The sequence below is a fragment of the Odocoileus virginianus genome, chromosome 5 (assembly GCF_023699985.2).
Source record: "Odocoileus virginianus isolate 20LAN1187 ecotype Illinois chromosome 5, Ovbor_1.2, whole genome shotgun sequence".
Classification (NCBI taxonomy): domain Eukaryota; kingdom Metazoa; phylum Chordata; class Mammalia; order Artiodactyla; family Cervidae; genus Odocoileus; species Odocoileus virginianus.
Window position 1 is genome coordinate 60737090 of NC_069678.1, and position 15609 is coordinate 60752698.

A 15609-nucleotide genomic window follows, 5' to 3' on the forward strand; every position below is an offset into this window, starting at 1 on the left:
CCACCTGGAAGCCCCTTTGTTTGTACTATCATTTAATTCATTTGTAATTCCCAATAACTTCATTTTTTCAAGCTCTTTGAGTCAGGAATCATGTTTACTTTATTTACCATTATACTCTGAGCACTTAAAACACAGACAGATACATAGTAGGTCCATGATAAATATCTGAAAGAATAAACAGATAATATGCAAGGAAATCTATATACAGGTCAGGAAGCAACAGATAGAACTGGACATGGAACAACAGACTGGTTCCAGATAGGAAGAGTACATCAAGGCTGTATATTGTCACCCTGCTTATTTAACTTATATGCAGAGTACATCACGAGAAACGCTGGGCTAGAAGAAGCACAAGCTGGAATCAAGATTGCCAGGAGAAATATCAATAACCTCAGATATGCAGATGACACCATTCTTATGATAGAAAGTGAAGAACTAAAGGGCCTCTTGATGAAAGTGAAAGAGGTGAGTGAAAAAGTTGACTTAAAACTCAACATTCAGAAAACTAAGATCATGGCATCTGGTCCCATCACTTGATGGCAAATAGATGGGGAAACAGTGGAAACAGTGACAAACTTGATTTTGGACGGCTCCAAAATCACTGCAGGTGGTGACTGCAGTCATGAAATTAAAGATGCTTGCTCCTTGGAAGAAAAGTTATGACCAAACTAGACAGCATATTAAAAAGCAGAGACATTACTTTGCCAACAAAAGTCCATATAGTCAAAGCTATGGTTTTTCCAGTGGTCATGTATGGATATGAGAGTTGGACTATAAAGAAAGCTTAGTGCCAAAGAATTGATGCTTTTGAACTGTGGTGTTGGAGAAGACTCTTGAGAGTCCCTTGGACTGCAAGGAGATCCAGCCAGTCAATCCTAAAGGAAATCAGTCCTGAATATTCATTGGAAGGACTGATGTTGAAGCTCAAACTCCTATACTTTGGCCACCTGATGTGAAGAACTGATTCATTTGAAAAGACCCTGATGCTGGGAGAGATTGAAGGCGGGAGGAGAAGGGGACAATAGAGGATGAGATGGATGGATGGCATCACCAACTCAATGGACATGAGTTTGAGTAAACTCCGGGAGTTGGCGATGGACAAGGATGCCTGGCATGCTGCAGTCCATGGGGTATCAAAGAGTTGGACATGACTGAGCAACTGAATTGAACCGAACTGATGCAAAGGAACAGACTGAATCAAGATTAAAATTATTATATACAGATTTCATTATATTTTTCTGTTTTGTAAACATTCATTAATATAGCCTGATGATCTCCATATAAAATTTTTAATTTTCACTGGAAAAAGTAAAAAAGTTGCTGACTTATGGTCATTAATTCAATCTTTCATTGTTTATCACAAGCCATATTCTATGATAACCACTGAGGATGAAAAGATGCAGAGTCTGTGTAGCACAAATTCTATTTCTAATTGTATAAGCTTGTATTTTCTTCTTCTGTTGCCATATTGTGGATTTTAGATATATCACCAGTGAATACAGCTACCCAGTATAGTTATTCTTTAGAAATGAATATAGGAGGAAAACATAAGTACATAGAAATGGTTAATGTTGATCATGCTGGCACTGGAAATTTACTGTTTAGTATAAGATAACAGTTATTTAACGGGGTCCACCAGCAGCCCTTTCACAATGCCATCCATCTAAGCCTCTAAATTATACTTTATCAGTGAAAACAAAGCAATGTTACTGGATTCTACTCCTGGGCAACTTCAACTCTGCTTTCTTCAGAAATGATGCCTCATGTAATTATTAAGTGTCTAAATTTCATCTGCTGGGTATGTCTATGGATAGTGGTCAATTAGAAGTGATAAGGTATCCTAATTTCAGAAAAAATTTAGGATCAGGCATACCATGAAAACAATGTACAATCTAACATGTGATTTTACTTTGCAATTTCCACATAATCATTTATTAGGGTTATTAATGCCCATCGGGAAAGAGCTCTTCCTTATAAACACAGTAACACAGTGAGCAGTAACCTGAATTTTTTGGAACCTCATTCTTTAGAAGGAGAGTTTTCTTCTGAGCTTTTGAAGTTGCCCACAAGAGTTATGTCGTTGCTTATAACCAAGGAAACCACAGGAAACTTGGTTGCTAGGAAACCACTGAATTGTCTCCATGAAGATCACCACAGTAGGCTTGGCTTGAATAGAACAGATGCTAGGAAAATAAAATTATGAAGTTATAGTTACTTTTTTTTCAACCTAGGATGTCTCTTTAATTGCCAGTTAAATCTCTTCTCCTAAGGGGAAGCATTTGTCCTTTCTGAAAGGCCATCACACAGGTAGAACAGGGGCCACCACAGGGTGCTGCAGGAAATGGACACTGTCTCTTGTGTGAGTCTGGGCTTCAGTACACAAATTCTTCCCTTGCCCAATTCATTTAGCCACCTAGGGAAGGGATGTAGTGACAGCAACTGTCACCCCAACTGAGGGACAGATTATTTTAAAAAACATGCACATTTGTAATTGAATATTTTCAGACCTATGACTTCCAACAATCTCTAGTATGCTTTAAGGAGAGTAGAAGTCCATGCCTCCTTCCTAAAAATTTTAAATTAAATTGTGATGATACAATATAAGGACAAAGAAATGGCTAACCCTGGCCAAGCTTCTGAACCATCCAAGTTCTCTTTTAGAAAATAAAGTGACCCAAAGTTTCCTTCTAATATCATACTTGTTTTCCTGTCATCTATCCTTCCCCACATAGAATTATTAGTGATGCATTTGTAAATCTATCTAAACCTGTTTAGTCTCTGAATATATTTCTAGCCCCTACCATTCCTGGAAACAATAGGATTTATAGCCTGAGCATGCAATCACAGGAAATGATACTTCCTTTTATATGCTTCAAAGCTAACTTTCAAGGTAATTCTTTCTACTATTCTAGAACTACATTTACCTTATTCACACTCTTTTTTTCTCCAGTTCTTTTATCTCTATGTTTGCCAAGATCATTTCGTCCCAAAGTTGCCATCTCCCTCATATCACCAATTTATGTTTTTCAAAATAAATTTATGGGATGCAATTCTGATATCCCTTCTGCTTTCTAAGAGTTAGATTTGTCAGCCACCTAAATGAAGGGTCTATTGTATGCCTCTCTAAATGTAGATTTAGATTTCCTGTTGATATTCAAATGAATAAAAATCTTCCATAAATTGTATCCTGTAGGCAGTGATCCTATGGGACCCCGGAGTGCATGTTAAGTCATTTCTGTCATGTCTGACCCTTTGTGAACCTATGGACTGTAGCTCTCCAGATGCCTCTGTCCATGGGATTCTCCAGGCAAAAGTACTAGAGTGGGTTTCTGCCCTAATGCAGGGGATCTCCTGATCTCAGGGATAAGGAGAGATCACTTATCTCTGGAGAGTTTTAAATAAGGGAGATGATATAAGCTGATAATCAGATCCTGGTAGATAATTTTGATGGTTGATAATTTTGATAGATAATTTACCCAAATGACAAGTTTTGGGGTAAGATAACACTGGAAATAAACAGAATAGTTAAGAAACTATTTGTGTATTTCAGAAAACACACACAAATAAGCTTGTTTTTGTTTAGCTTGAAAAGAGCTGGGATATCACTAAACAGTTTATAAATCTTCAAGAAGTCTATGGGATTATCTCAGATGCAATCTCAGCAAGATGACTGATTTAGTACTTTATATGTACTTTATATGGTACTTTTTAAAAAAAACTTCATCTTCATACACAAGATGAAAAATCTGGGGAGACTGCAGGTGAACTGTCTGCACAGCACTAATGATAAAACCATTAATAAATAGCATACCCATGAGATGGTCTATGCTGGCATGGCCAAGCTGGTCCTGTCCTTGTCCCTTTCTCGTTCCCCTACTGTAGCAAGAACTCAGGTAAACATACAGAAAACATATTTAAGATACCTGAGTCCAACAAATCTGAGAGGGAAATGACCATAAGGTATTACAAAATCAGTATGCTAAAAATGAGGAACTATTATAAAGATTTAAAAAACTGCAATGTATGAATGGCTACTATTTATAAGGTACTTTATAGAGCTCTGGCAACCTCAGAATCACTATTCTTACTTCAAAAATGAAGAACTTGCTCTTCAGGCAAGTTGTGTAAGAGTTAATTAGTAACAGAGCCAGGACTTATGCTTATGTCTAGTTAGTTAGACTGGTTAGTGTATACTTTGAGAAAAACAAGCTCAGTGGCTTAAGGCAGGAAATTTTGTCATTCACTCATGCTACCTGTCTAAAGTGGGTCACATGGAGGAGCTCTGCTTATTATAGTCACACAGTGACCCTAGCAGACAAGGGTTCCTGTCTCTAAGACTGCAGATGTGCTAATTCGTAAACTAAATCTTATAGCTTCTGCCTAGAAATGACACAGTCTGCCTACTTGCATTCCAGGAGCTAAGAGCTGGTCACTGAGCTAAATCTAACTTACGGGGGAGAAGGATTTTAATCCTACTGCTCCAGGCAGAAGAACTGAAACCTTTATGAAAAGCCCTGGTGATTACCAGGCCTCTAAGTCCAAATTTTCTCCACTTTACCTTGTTGAATACTCAGTAGTATGATATTGGAAACAAAGATAAATAGACAAGTCTCCATTTCATTTAGGGTGAAAAAAATACAGAAATAAAAGTATAGCCTAGAGTAGATTTGACTCAGCAAGTTATAAAAATAGTTAAGATTTATGAGAGTAGAACCTCGCAAGGAACCATCTATGTAATGAAGCTGCATGAATAGGCTTATTAATAGCATTATAAAGTCATGATTCAGGCAGGCCAATAAGAAGTACCCACATTTTCAATCCAGGTCTCCTGTCAAAACTTTCTTTCTAAGCTCCAGGCCCCTTCATCTAACTAAATACTAGACATTTCCACTTGGATATCCAGGGTACTTGTAACTCATTATTCCAAAACTGAACTTAATAATTTCTTGTCCTTAAAATATAACTCAGGAACATAGTCACATGTTCCTTATCTGAACTGACACAGCCCCAGCAAATATCCCAAGTTAAAAAGCTCAGATTCCTGCGTTCTCTTCCCTTTCTTCTCTCTGCCTCAGACAGCTAACTACTAAGTTCTCTTGAGCAAAGATCAAACTTGGCCTAATTTGTAGTTCCTCTCAGCTATTTTCAGAACTATTGCCATAGCCTCTTAGCTGATCTCCTTGACTCTAGTCTGGTTCACTTCGAATCATTTTGCATATTTCTGCCAATGTCATCTTTCTAAGATGCTCCTTAAAAGATGGTCTCCTTACTTGAAAGCCCAACAGCTGTTAATATTCACAGAAAAAAGTTCAAGCCCAACTGTGTGAAACCTAGTGTTAATTGCTCAGTCATGTCTGATTCTTTTGCGATTCCATGGACTGTGGCCCCTCAGTCTCCTCTGGCCATGGAATTCTCTAGGCAAGAATACTGGAGTTGATAGTCATTTCCTTCTGTATGGGATTTTCCCAACCGAGGGATTGAATTTCAAGTCTCCTGCATTGCAGACAGATTCTTTTACTGTCTGAGTTATGGCTTCCTCTTTAGTCTGTCAACCCACACTTCACTGGCATGAAGCTACCAGTCATTCTTTGAACATCCCAAACATCCATAACTCTGTTCCCTTGTACTTTCAGGTCTCTCCCTGGCATGAGTACCTGTCTCTACACTGTCTGGTGAATTTCCATTAAATTTTTTTATGATCTAACAAAAATATCGCTTTTCTCAATTACACTTCGCTCTTCAAACAACTCTATTATCATTCTTATTATACTGTATTAGAATTATTTCTTTACAAATCTATCTCCTCTGCTAGACTACATGGTGTGATAGGAGTTAATTGCCCTAGAACTTAACATAGGCCCTAAAGTTTTGGAAGACTTAGGATGGAGATGAGCTGAAGAATGAAATGCTAATTGGAGGGAACTAACGGTGAGATGTACAAACAATACTGTTTGGTTAAAAGTTTTAGAAACTAAGCAAATTGTGAACATGTCACTGGCAAAATAGAAGTTTAAGATAGAAAAAATGATGATTATTAGCAATATCAGTAAGCACAAGGCTTCTGGTCTGTTCATTAATTAGAATTCACTAATGATTAAATTAGTGAAATGCTGGGCTGGAAGAAGCACAAGCTGGAATCAAGATTGCTGGGAGAAATATCAATAACCTCAGATATACAGATGACACCACAATTATAGCAGAAAGTGAAGAGGAACTAAAAAGCCTCTTGTTGAAAGTGAAAGAGGAGAGGGAAAAAGTTGGCTTAAAGCTCAACATTCAGAAAACTAAGATCATGTCATCTGGTCCCATCACTTCTTGGGAAACTGATGAGGAAACAGTGGAAACAGTGTCAGACTTTATTTTGGGGGGCTCCAAAATCACTGTTGATGGTGACTGCAGCCATGAAATTAAAAGATGCTTACTCCTTGGAAGGAAAGTTATGACCAACCTAGATAGCATATTAAAAAGCAGAGATATTGTTTTGCCAACAAAGGTCCGTCTAGTCAAGGCTATGGTTTTTCCAGTGTCATGTATGGATATGAGAGTTGGACTGTGAAGAAAGCTGAGCACCGAAAAACTGATGGTTTTGAACTGTGGTGTTGGAGAAGACTCTTGAGGGTCCCTTGGACTGCAAGGAGATCCAACCAGCCTATCCTAAAGGAGATTAGTCCTGGGTGTTCATTGGAAGGACTGATGCTGAAGCTGAAACTCCAATACTTCGGCTACCTCATGTGAAGAGTTGACTCATTGGAAAAGACCCTGATGCTGGGAGGGATTGAGGGCAGGAGGAGAAGGGGACAACAGAGGAGGAGATGGCTGGATGGCATCACCTACTCGATGGACATGAGTTTGAGTAAACTCTGGGAGTTGGTGACGCAGGTCTGGTGTGCTGCGCTTCATGGGGCCGCAAAGAGTTGGACAAGACTGAGCGACTGAACTGAACTGAATGATTAAATAAGAAAATAAGCTTGAGGGGTTGGGATATCAGAAAGTGCAGAATGCTAAAAATGTTGCTAAAATGACCTTCCTGAAAGAAGGTCATGGTGAAGTGCTGATCTTGGTCAGGTGGCTCCCAAACTCTGCTGATCCTTTGCAATACTGCACTGATGAACCCCTTTATAAAAATCTCAGGTAGCAAAGAGCCCAAATATTAACATCACACCTGACTGCATGCTCTTTGAGGAATTTTAAATTAGCAAAAAGGAAAGCATTTCCCTTGAGAACTGTTCTGGCATTTTATACTCATTTATTGCAACTGGTATGTGAGACCAAAGCAACATGCTTTTAATAAAACACTCCATAAACGTGGGAGGGGTGTGTTTCATTACCCTGGTGATAATTCTCCTTTTTTCTCTTCAGAGAAGAAAGGCTCTGAACCCTGCTGAGCTGATAAAATTGGCTCGATGAATCCCTATAGCGAGAGTAGCATTAGCAGTGGGATTGCATAGATTTCCGATGGCAAAAGCTTGGGTAGCTTTTCATTATTGAAGTTGCCTGATTGCTTTGGTTCAAGCCTTTTCCCCAATTCCTTCCTTTCTCTATTTAAAATCACTACAACAAATAAATGAAACAATAACACAACAAGCAGCAGCGTGGGCTGAGCCCCTCATCATGAACGACAGCTGCATAAACTTGCAGTCAAAACACCTATTTTTGAGGCTAATGCAAACAAAGCCTGTCATACTTCCGCCTCACCTGTCAAGACCAAGGATAATGTGCACTGTATGACCCAGATCTTTGTGCTTATGCTGGCAAAGTGCATCCAGAACCCAGGAGAAGTTTCTGGAATAAGAGTGCCCAGACATTCTGCTTATGATGGCAACCTATTGTTCTGTTTTCATCTTCTGCCAAGTTATCATTTCCCTCGCTGCTTGTAGAACCACTCTAGATTCCCCTTCTCCCAAAATAAAGCTCCTCAGATGCTCTTAGAGCTGCTTCCTATGAAGGTACATGGCAGGAAGCTCTGCTAGCTCACATTAAAACTTCCCCATTCATTAAATTTGTACCTTCTCCCAATATTAAGAGAACTTCTAAATTTCCCTGTCTGTACTTTTCTCATAAAAATCCTTTTTTTAAACTCAATGACTTGTTCCAAACCACTTCATCATCCTATGCTTCATACAAAATTTAATGGAATCCAATCCTTTAAGTCTCACTAAAATTACTCTGTGTCTAATGTCAGCTCAAAGTCAGTCTAAGGATTTTCTAAGGACAGATACTTATACCTGCAACCTGTAGGTTCTACCCTACTTAGTCCCTAAATCACTGGTTCTTAAATCTTAGCTTATTTGACAATCACTTGGGAATTTGTAAAACATGCAGCTCCCCAAGACCTATGCCAAAGCTACTGACTCAGTAGGTCCTGGATGTACCTGGATGGGGCACAGGAGTGTGCATGCTGATACGCAGCTCTAAGTGGTTCTGTTATACATGCTGAGAACCACCCATAAGTCAATAAGAACAAGGTCCCAGCATTCATACATTTTCAGCCCCATCCCACTAATCCTACACTTTATATATCCTGATTTGAGTGAATCAGCAGATGACAAATTCATCCAGCTAATCCCACATCCTTCACCATTTCTGCCCTAACTCTGTGTTCATGGCAGTGCTAACACACAATTCTTAATTAGTACTATGTTTCTAGCCAAAATGAAAATGGTGTGGCTCTGACACTTTGCCTAGTTTCCATCAGGGAGAATCTATCCCAATTACAGTCTGAATTTCTATCAAAACTCCAGACACAGTTTCCAGGAGAACGAAGAGAATAACACTTATCTGGAAAAACAGGTGAGATCTACCATACCTGATCCCACTGGATGCATGCCATCCTCCAACTTCCATATATAAGCCTCAAGACTTCTAGAGTATTCACCTGGACAGCATTTTCTCTAACAGTTAGATACTTAGCCCTTCAGTAGGATGAGAGTTTTGGGGGCTAAAGCCACAGCATTTCCCTGCTTGCCATGTGAGAATTATTTCTTACTATTTTTTTAAATTATTTTATCTATTTTAATTGGAGGTTAATTACTTTACAATATTGTAGTGGTTTTTGCCATACACTGACATGAATCACCCATGGGTGTACATGTGTACCCCATTGGGAACCTCCCCCACCTCCCTCCCCATCCCATCTCTCATGGTTGACCCAGTACACCAGCTTTGAGTGCTCTGTTTCATGCATCAAACGTGGACTGGTGATCTATTTCACATATGGTAATATACATGCTTCAGTGCTATTCTCTCAAATCATTTCACCCTCGCCTTCTCCCACAGAGTCCAAAAGTCTGTTCTTTACACCTGTGTCTCTTTTGCTCTCTCACATATAGGGTCATTGTTACCATCTTTCTAAATCCCATATATATGCATTAATATACTGCACTGTTCTTTTTCTTTCTGACTTACTTCACTCTGTATAATAGGCTCCAGTTTAATCTACCTCATTAGAACTGATTCAAATGTGTTCTTTTTAATAGCTGAGCAATATTCCATTGTGTATATACACAACAGCTTTCCTATCCATTCGTCTGCTGATGGACATCTAGGTTGCTTCTATGTCCTAACTATTGTAAAACTCTCACTGTTTTCAGATGACATGATCCTCTACATAGAAAACCCTAAAGACACCACTAGAAAATTACTAGAGCTAATCAATGAATATAGTAAAGTTGCAGGATATAAAATTAGCATAGAGAAATCCCTTGCATCCCTATACACTAACAATGAGAAAACAGAAAGAGAAATTAAGGAAATAAGTTCATTCACCATTGTGATGAAAAGAATAAAATACTTAGGAATAAAGCTACCTAAAGAAACAAAAGACCTATATATAGAAAACTATAAAACACTGATGAAAGAAATCAAAGATGACACAAGTAGATGGAGAAATATACCATGCTCATGGATCAGAAAAATCAATACAGTGAAAATGAGTATACTACCCAAAGCAATTGAATCTATAGAGTCAATGCAATCTCTATTAAGCTACCAATGGTATTTTTCACAGAACCAGAACAAATAATTTCACAATTTGTATGGAAATACATAAAACCTTGAATAGCCAAAGCAATCTTGAGAAAGAAGAATGGAACTGGAAGAATCAACCTGCCTGACTTTAGACTACACTACAAAGTTACAGTCATCAAGACAGTGTGGTAATGGCACAAAGACAGACATATAGATCAATGGAACAAAATAGAAAGCCAAGAGATAAATCCATGCACCTATGGACACCTTATCTTTGACAAAGGAGGCAAGAATATAAATGGAGAAAAGACGATCTCTTTAACAAGTGGTACTGGGAAAACTGGTCAACCACCTATAAAAGAATGAAACTAGAAAACTTTCTAACACCATACACAAAAATAAACTCAAAATGGATTAAAGATCTAAATGTAAGACCAGAAACTATAAAATTCCTAGAGGAACACACAGGCAAAACACTTTCTGACATAAATCACAGCAGGATCCTCTGTGACCCACCTCCCAGAGTAATGGAAATAAAAGCAAAAATAAACAAATGAGATCTATTTAAACTTAAAAGATTTTGCACAACGAAGGAAACTATGCTGCTGCTGCTGCTGCTGCTGCTGCTAAGTCGCTCCAGTCGTGTCCGACTCTGTGCGACCCCATAGACAGCAGCTCACCAGGCTCCACTGTCCCTGGGATTCTCCAGGCAAGAATACTGGAATGGGCTGCCATTTCCTTCTCCAATGCATGAAAGTGAAAAGTGAAAGTGAAATCGCTCAGTCGTGTCCGACTTTTCGCAACCCCATGGACTGCAGCCCACCAGGCTCCTCTGCCCATGGGGTTTTCCAGGCAAGAGTATTGGAATGGGTTGCCATTGCCTTCTCCAGAAGGAAAACATAAGCAAGGTGAAAAGACGGCCTTCAGAATGGAAGAAAATAATAGCAAATCAAGCAACTGATAAAGAATTAATCTCAAAAATACACAAGCAGATCATCATGCAGCTCAATACCAGAAAAATAAATGATCCAATCAAAAAATGGGCCAAAGAACTAAATAGACATTTCTCCAAAGAAGACATACAGATGGCTAACAAACACATGAAAAGATGCTCAACATCACTCATTATCAGAGAAATGCAAATCAAAACCACAATGAGGTACCATCTCACGGGTCAGAATGGCTGCTGTCAAAAAGTCTACAGACAATTAATGCTGGAGAGGGTGCAGAGGAAAGGGAAACCTCTTACACTGTTGGTAGGAATGCAAACTATTACAGCCACTATGGAGAACAATGTGGAGAATCCTTTAAAAACTGGAAATAGAACTGTCATATGACCCAGCAATCCCACTGCTGGACATACACACTGAGGAAACCAGAATTGAAAGAGACACGTGTACTCCAATGTTCTTACTGTTTTTTGCTTCATTGCTATGATGTCACTGGCTAGACTCAGGGTCATTATTAGAAAAATTCCTATGAAATCCTTTATTGTAACTACTGTTATGTTGCCCAGATATTCACTAATCTACTCAATTTCCTCTTATCTTTTCCTTGGGGAGAAATTTCTGTCTGGTCTTGATACCAAAAATAGATTTACTGTTTATGAGCAATTGATTTGTTTTTCATCACATGGACACTGGATTTTCTAAGAGAGGTTTCCGTTTTTGCCTTTGACTGCCAAGAAGCAGAGCCTCTCTCTAGTATTATGTTATATGTTTTAAGTCATATTCCCAGCAACTTTGTCATCAGTTTTTCTATTTTATTTCATATAAATACTCTTATTGTATTTCTCATATCTCTTATATGCTCTTATGTGTATGCTCAGTCACTCAGTCCTATCTGACTCTTTGTGACCCCATGGACAGCAGCCCACCAGGATCCTCTGTCCATGGAATTTTCCAAGCAAGAATACTGGAGCAGGTTGACATTTCCTTCTCCAGGGGATCTTCCTGACCCAGGGATCAAACCCCCATCTCCTGCACGGGCAGGCAGATTCTTTACCACTGTGCCACCTGGGAAGCCTCTGTATTTCTTATAGAGTGTCTTAATATTTTTCTTTTTAACTGAATGAAAGTTTACTCTTGACTTATTTCTGTCCTGCTCATCTGGGTCTAAGATAACTCAAAGGCTAAGCATGACAAATGGTTCTATCAAACAAGCATGTATTTCATACCGACTGATGCTCAGAAAAATTGCAACTCATCTGAGGGATTTTAAAGCAAGACAAAATGCTTGCTCTTAAGGTACTTACAATGCAGCTAGAGAAAGGTAAGACTGGCATATATAGAACCACAGAACACAGTGCAATGCGAAATGCTAGCAACACAGTGGTATTGACGGTGAACAGTGCAGGAGTTCAAAGATGAAGGAAATCAATGAAGGTGTAATTGAGCAGGATCTTATGAGGCCTTCCTAGGACAAGTCTTTCCCCAAATCCTCAGCTGTAGTTTCTTTCTGAAGAACCTAGATAATAGTATTTGATGCAAATTTCCCAAGTTGTTTTGCCAGTGTAAAAACACCCCACCAAACTGAAGACATTAACTACCTGATGACCTTGAGTACAGAGCCCCAGGCCTCCTGGAACCTAAAGGCTATTGTTAACACAGGTGACACCACCCAGTTTCCTCATTACCAGCCAGTCAAAAACTGTGCATGATCTTATTCTCTTAGTCACTCTTTGTGACTCCATGGACTATACAGTTCATGCACCTCACCTCCCTCACCAGGCTTTCAGAAATGCTTTGCCAAAACTCTTCGAGGAGTTAGTGGTATTTTAGGGTGTCACCTATAAATTGGCACTTACCAAGAGCATTGTCGACGACTAAACAACAAAGACATTTGCCATCTGCTTCTATGGAGAGCTCCATGCTGCTACAGCTATTGATCTTCAACAACCCCTAAGGGAGTTCAGGGTGGAGTGAGGCACTCCGTGCTCCAGTGGGACAGGTCTTTAGATAGTTGGATGTTCTTAGGAACAGATTTTATGATCTCAATCCTTGCATCTCCTCATATCTAGAGAAGCACTAAATCCAGGGTGACATCAGATCCTCATGACTAACAAAAAATTGTGTAAAATGAGTGCTTAATGGTATTGAACTCTTCCTTCACCAAAACCTTATATATTGACCTTCCCTCACTGATGCTTTGGAGCAGTCTCTCAGAGCTATCTGATGTGCTACTTCCCAGGCTACAGTCCTCATTTTGCCCCAAATAAACCTTAACTCGCAACTCTCAAGGTGTGCATTTTTTCAGTCGACAAGGGCAAGAGTGACCTGTCTCCTTGCATCCAAACTGTGCTCATTGTGCGTATGCTGTTACTCAATTGTATCTGACTCTGTGACCTCATGGACTGTAGCCCACCAGGCTCCTCTGTTCATGGAATTCTCCAGGCAAGAATACTGGAGTGGGTTGCCATTTTCTCCTCCAGGGAATCTTCCCAGTCCAGGGATTGAAACTGCGTCTCTGGTATCTCCTGAGCTGACCGGTGGATTCTTTACCACTGCACCAGCTGGGAAGCCCCACGTTTCAATTTGTTTGGCCTCACTGTGCGTTGGGCATATGAACTTGCAGGAACAAAGTAAAAGTGAAAGTCACTCAGTTGTGTCCGACTCTTTGGGATTCCATGGACTATACAGTTCATGGAATTCACCAGGCCAGGATACTGGAGTGGGTAGCCTATCCCTCCAGAGGGTCTTCCTAACCCAGGAATCAAACCAGGGTTTCCTGAACTGCAGGCAGATTCTTTACCAACTGAGCTATCAGGTAAGCCTTGCATTAACAAAGGCAAGAAGAATTAGACATTTTCTGAAAGAGATAGGACTTGAACTTGCACTATGTCATTGAGAGAATTTAAGGCTTTAGATTAACAGAATGGGAATGAGGACATTCTGGATCAAATGAAGTATAGAGTATAATATAGAGCACAGCATGGGGTAGAGCACAAGGAACAGAAAAGAAATTTAAGGTGAAACAGAGATGAGTTTGGATCCTGGCTTCACATGGGTAAGTTCCTTAGAGGAATCTGAAGGATCCCTCTCAGAATCCTTCTCCTGATGTGTAAATCAGGATAATGATATCTACTAAGAGTCTCACTTTTTCAAGAATTAGAGATAAATTGTAAAACAGCTATACAACATCTGGCACATGTTAAGCACTCAAAAGAAGTCATTTCCATGAGAATGGTAAGAAGTCTGGAGGTGAGATTTAGTGTCTCTGGCACACAGATTCCTTCCTCCTATAGCAGCTGCTCTGCTGTGAGAAGTGGAAAACATAATTACACAGAGCTGGGGACAAATGGTGGGTGGGTCTGGTAAGTTAGCAGATAACTTTGGACTTGATAGAAGAGTAACAAACGAGCTATTTGAGTTACTGAACAGGGCAGTGACATGATGAAAGCAGTGTTTAAAGAGGATTAATGTGGTCAAGGAGGACGAGAGTGAAGGAAAAAATACTACAGGCATGGACACTAATGTGAAAGCTGTTGGATGACAGGCAGAAAGTGACAAAGTACAGGATAAGGGAGGTGTCAGAGGACTACAAAGGGGAGGCTTAGAAACACTTTAAAGAAACTATTTCTTTACTTTCTTTAGAAAGGATTTCGTGACTGACTCCATAAGGGAGATGATGAGTCAAAGGTCAAGCCTAATCACAGTGATTGTCCTACAAATTGCCAGTTGTTTCTGTTTATCTCCCACTGAATCCTGAATTCTGCAAGGGAAAACAACATTTCTATCTGCCTCACCAGTGCAGTGCCTTGAATGGTATTTCAAGCATAGAAGATAATCATGATATTTTAAAATGCATTTCATTAGTGAATAATAAATTCATGAATGAATTTTATTCATGGAAAATAAACTCAATGAATAAATAAATAACATCAATGACTGCCACAAATAAAAATAGTGAACATGCCCTGAGCACTTTTTTTAATGTGATATACGTTATTTATAAAAATGGAATAAATTCACTAGGATAACACCAGTTAGTTTGGCAAACATAATAAACAAAACATACTGAAGAAAACATCTACCTTTTACTATATACTGTACACCATGTTAGCTAAGCTTCCATTTGGCTACTGGTGAAAGGGTTCATGGTTTCTTTATCTTTTTAAAATTAATTTTCATTAGAGTATAGTTGCTTCACAATTTGTGTTAAGTTTCTACTGCACAGCAAAGTGAACAAGCTATATGTATACATATATCTCCTCTTTCTGGGGTTTCGTCCCACTTAGATCACCACAGAATACAAAGTAGGGTTCCATGCTATACACTATGTTATCATTATCTATTTTGTACAAAGCATCAATAGTGTACATAAATCAATCTCAATCTCCAAATTCATTCCACCCTACTCCCTTTCCCATTTAAGTGCACATAGGTTTGTTCTCACATCTGTGTCTCTATTCTGTTTTGCAAATAAGGTCATCTATACCATGTTTTCTAGATTCAACATATATGCATTATTACATGATATTTGCTTTTGTATTTCTGACTTACTTCAATCTTTATGATGGTCTCTAGGTCCATCCATATCTCTATAGTTGACCAAATCTGAGCACTTTCTATTGAGCATTTTGTAAACCTTTATTTACATTAAATATCTTATTCCAATCCTAACAAAATTCCTAACATAGACTAG

At 39.0% G+C, this 15609-nt stretch overlaps 1 protein-coding gene across 4 annotated transcripts in view; it reads right to left on the reverse strand.

Moving 5' to 3' along the window:
• The window catches only part of PDE4B (phosphodiesterase 4B), a 636924-nt gene that overhangs the window by 305402 nt on the left and 315913 nt on the right, over nucleotides 1–15609 (reverse strand). The gene's annotated exons all lie outside the window — the stretch shown is intronic.